This window comes from Mobula hypostoma, chromosome 6, assembly GCF_963921235.1.
Source record: "Mobula hypostoma chromosome 6, sMobHyp1.1, whole genome shotgun sequence".
Lineage (NCBI taxonomy): Eukaryota > Metazoa > Chordata > Chondrichthyes > Myliobatiformes > Myliobatidae > Mobula > Mobula hypostoma.
In genome coordinates, this window is record NC_086102.1 from 110,728,403 (window position 1) to 110,733,262 (window position 4,860).

The following is a 4,860-nucleotide window of genomic DNA, read 5'->3' on the forward strand; positions in this document are numbered from 1 at the left end:
CTCTTGTCAGGTCAGGGTTACTGCAGTCCGGCAGCGATACTGCAGCCCTGACAGGGTTTAGGGTAGCGTTACTGTGGTCAGTGTGAGGTTAGGACAGAGGTACCGTGGTTGGGATAGGCTTTCTACTGTCAGGACAGGGTTAACATGGTTACTGTCCTCATTGAGAGGACAGCAGTGGGAAGTGTGAGCATCTTCAAGATCCTGGGTGTCAGCATCCCAGAAGATCTTCCTGGGCCCAACATATTGTGACATCTTGAGGGGCCGGGGGGGGGGGCGTGGTCAACTGCTCCCCCTTGCGTTTCTAATGACCAGCATTGTTTATGGTTCTTGTGTTAAAATGCCTTTGTGGGATTATGGTGGGAAGTTCCAGTTCATTTACTGGTACATTTTGGTTTGGGTTATACCATTATTTGCTTGTGTATTTGTGGGTCACCCTGACTGTAACTGGGGTGTGTGATGGTCACCTCCTTCATCGGTATGAAACCAAGCTGCTCTCTCTCTGGTTGATGGTGCCTGGTCTGTTTTGTGTTTATCATTATCACAATAAAAACTGTTGTTCAGTTAAAGGGCTTCTTTGTCTGTCATTCTGGACCAAATGCTCGCTCCATTGGTGTCAGGAGTGGGATGTGAGATCGACGACGAGATTGAAGAGCTACGACGTTGGATAGGGAATAAGATGAGGGACTGAGCAGTATATGTCCCCCGCACCCACGGGCAGGGCTCCTGAAGTCGGGACCTGGGAACTGAGCATCGTGCTTTCTCAGGGAACCTGGCCGAGGCAAGCGTAGCCAGGATCCCCAAGCTGAGGGCAGAGCGGAGTGCAATACCCAGCTCACTCGCGACCCACCCCATGGAACCTAAGATCCAGCAGGCATGGGAGGACGGGCACCATGGCAGATGCCACCAGAGCAAGGGGAAGACCAACAGGTCTCGGCAATTAGCGCTACCAGGTACAACAGTACCAGCCGCCTGGAGCCTTATCTGGCGCAAGTAGAACTTGCTGCATGGCACAACGGGTGGCGTCCCACTGAAACAGTGGTGCACCTTGCCCTGGCACTGGAGGGTGATGCCCTGCATGCCCTCCTTAACCTAACCCTGGTAAAGCAGCGTGACCACAGAGCGCTCATAGTGATGCTGGAGCGATGTTTCAAACAGAGGCTGTTGGAAGAAGCAATGAGGGAAGAACTGGGCAGCAGACAGTGCCACATTGGAGATAGTCTCAGGGCATTGGCAGCAGATCTCCGCTACTGTGCTCAGCATGGCTACCCCCAGTTCCCTCCCCCGGCCCAGGAAGATCTTGCCCTCCACGCCTTCGGTAGCACCTTCGCCTGAAGCTGCCACCATCGCTGACGGAGGTGCTGGCTGAAGTGGAGAGAGCAGAACCAATTTTAGCCCTCCAAGGCATTTCAGCATTGTCCTCGGCCTCCAGCAGAGTCCGTCCCTGGGTGGGCTGCTTGGGCGAGAAACAGGGCTCATACGTGGACTGTGTGGTGGAAGGCAGCAGGTGCCCTGCATTGGTGGACACGGGGAAACCATCACCATCATCCATCCGGGCGTCCTCCCCAACACGGAGTAGCCATCCCTAACTGGGTGGACAACGATGGCGGTCATGTGGCATAAAAACATGCAGACATGGTCAAGAGGCTTAGCTGTTGTTCAGACCAAACATCAGAATGGAGAGGAAATGTGATTTAGACCGTGGAATGATTGTTGGTGCCAGATGGGGTGGTTTGAGGACCTCAGAAACTGCTGATCTCCTGGGATTTTTACACACAACAGTCTCTAGAGTTTACAGAGAGTGGTGTGATAAAAAAGAAAATCTGGTGAGTGGCAGATCTGTGGGTGAAATCGCCTTGTTAATGAGAGAGGCCAGAGGAGAATGGCCAGACTGGTTTGAACGGACATAAAGGTGACAATAACTCAAATAACCACATGATACAAGAGTGATGTGCAGAAGTGTTCACCATGTTGAACCTCGAAGTGGATGGGCTACAGCAGCAGAAGACCATGAATATACACTCAAAGTTCATGGTCTTCCTTAGGCACCTCCTGTACCCAACAAAATAGCCACTGAGTACAGAATCTAATCTGTGACTGATGGACTAGTCCATGTCTTGAAACTTCAACCACAAGACTGCCAGGATGTGCCTAAGCCTGGTGACATTGGTCTGGGCCCTGAGAGACACAGTGCGGTCGGTAATCCTTGTGCAATGAGTCCGTGGAGGAAAGCTCACACTAACCTTGTGTAACTGTACAGCTTCCTACAGCATTGAGAGGTAGGTGGCGGGGCTGGCCTCTTGCACAATGCTCGCAGCAGCGCTGTTAGTTTTTTGGATGGAGGCCTGCTGTTGAGCAAGAAGTGCAATGTGGAGAGTCAGGAAGGCAGAGGATGTGTTGAAATATGTTTTGAGGTCAGGCTGAACTGGTCCTGTGTTCATGGTTACAGGCCTTCGAGTCCAATGAGACCACGCTACCCAATTACACCCGTGTGATCAACTAACTTACTAGCCCGTGCATGTTTGGGATGTCAGGGGAAAACGGAGCTCCTGGAGGAAGCTCATGTGGTCGTGGGTGAACGTACAAATTCCTTCCAGGAGGCAGTGGGAATTGAACCGGAGTTGCTGGCGCCGTAAAGCGTTATGCTAACCACTATGCTGCCATGTCAACCCAGCTGTCTCCTTGGAGCACCAATTTTAATTCCAATTGTACTCCAATTGAAAATAACTTCAATTGTATTTTATCCGGGCAGAGAGCTCTTCAGTTCCATCTCCTCCTCTTTCCTTCCTGCCATCATCTCCCTTTCTTATCTCTCCCTCCCTTGCCATTTCCCTCCATCTATCCCTCTCCCTTTCACGTCCAACCTTCTTTACCCTTCTCCCCATTATTTCCCTCTGTCACTCCCTCTCCCTCTTTACCTCCCTGCTCCTCCCCTCTCTCTCATCATTTCCCTCCATCCCTCCCTCTACTCTTCATCCCCCCCTTCTTTCACTTTCTCCCTCATCATTTCTCTCCACCTCAGAATTTCCTTCTGTCCCTCCCTCTCCCTCTTCATCTCCCTCCTCTCCCTCTACCTCTTCATTCTCCTGCTTGCTTCTCCCTCCCCCTTTTTATCCCCTCCCCATCTCTTTCTCTGCCTCGTCATTCCCTCCCTCTTCTCTTCCTCCTCCTCCTTAATCCCTCCTTCCTCTCTCCTCCCCTCTTCTTTTTCCTCCTCAGTCTCTCCCTGCTCCTCCCTCCCCTGCCCCTTCTTGGCATGATCAGGAGGAATTTCTACCTCATTGTAATTGTGCCTATGACACGGATGTGAAGCTGAAGCTTTGTAAGGTATTGATCAGACCACACTAGAGTGTTGTGAGCAGTTTTCGGCTCCTTATTTAAGAAGACCTGTGAGAAGACCGATTCATTAAATAACTTGTTCATTGCCAGAGCAAAATAAAAGAGATGGAAAAATTACTGCTGACTCCACCCATCATCCAAGCAGTCACCTGTTCACAGGTTCATTTATTATCAAAGTATGTATGTAGTACACAACTCTGAGATTCATCTTCTCCAGATAGCCATGGAACAAAGAAAAACACTGGAAGTCAGTTCAAAGACAGACAGAAAATCCACCTCCTCCACTTCACAAAAGACGAATGGCAACACAATCATCACTCCCCCCCCCCAAAAAAACCCTCCCCGCTGCACAGAACACAACAAGAACATTGGCCCCAAATCCTTCTTCCCCACATGAAACGCAGCAAGAACATTGGTCCCTAAACCCCCTCCCCAGCACAAAAAAATGAGAAAGACCAGATGAAAGCACATAAAAACTACTCCCCAAATCTTGAGGATATGTCCCCACAAAATATATACACCATAATACTGAAAATGTCTATAGTCCATTGCCCAAATGCATAAATGCAGAACCTCAGTAACATCCTCCAACATCATTGAAAGAGAGAGACCCCGCTCAAGTCCGTAGGCCTACCTCTGGGCACAGTGATAGGCCTCGCAGGTTCCTTCTCCAGCAGCAGAGTGATCCCATCAGCAAATGAAAGGGTTAACGTATGAGGAGTGTTTGATGCCTCTGGGCCTGTACTCACTGGAGTTTAGAAGAATAAGGAGGGATCTCATTGAAACCTATTGAATATTGAAAGCCCTAGACAGAGTAGATGTGGAGAGCAACACACATCAAAGTTGCTGGTGAACGCAGCAGGCCAAGCAGCATCTGTAGGAAGAGGTGCAGTCGACGTTTCAGGCCAAGACCCTTCGTCAGGAGAATTCGTGGAGAGAATGTTTCCAATAGAGGGACATACTTTTAGAACAGAGATGAGGAGGGATTTCTTTAGCCAGAGGATGGTGAATCTGTGGAATTTGTTGCCACAGGTGGATGTGGAGGTCAGGTCATTGGGTGTACTTAAGGTGGTGGTTGATAGGTTCCTGAATAGTCAGGACTTGAAAGGTTATGGGGAGAAGGTAGGAGATTGGGGTTGAGAGGGAAATTAATTAGCCATATTGAAATGGCAGAGCAGAATCAATGGGCTGAATGGCCTAATTCTGCTCCTATGTCTTATGGTCTTTATGGCCTTAGGAAGCAATGTCTCAGGAAGGCAAAATCCATCATCAAAGACCCCACCATCTGGGCCATACCACCTTCTCACAGTGACCATTGGGCAATGAGGTACAGAGGCCTGAAGTCTCACATCACCAGGCTGAGGAACAGCTACTTCCCTTCACTCGTTCAGTTCTTGACCCAACCTATAGAATCCTCATCACTGCCTCAGCAACACAACACTACAGACCACCTCTTGCATTACCACCGGCTTGTCTCTGATTGTGTCTTTGATCCTGGACTAAGGCCTTGTTTTTGAACAGTCT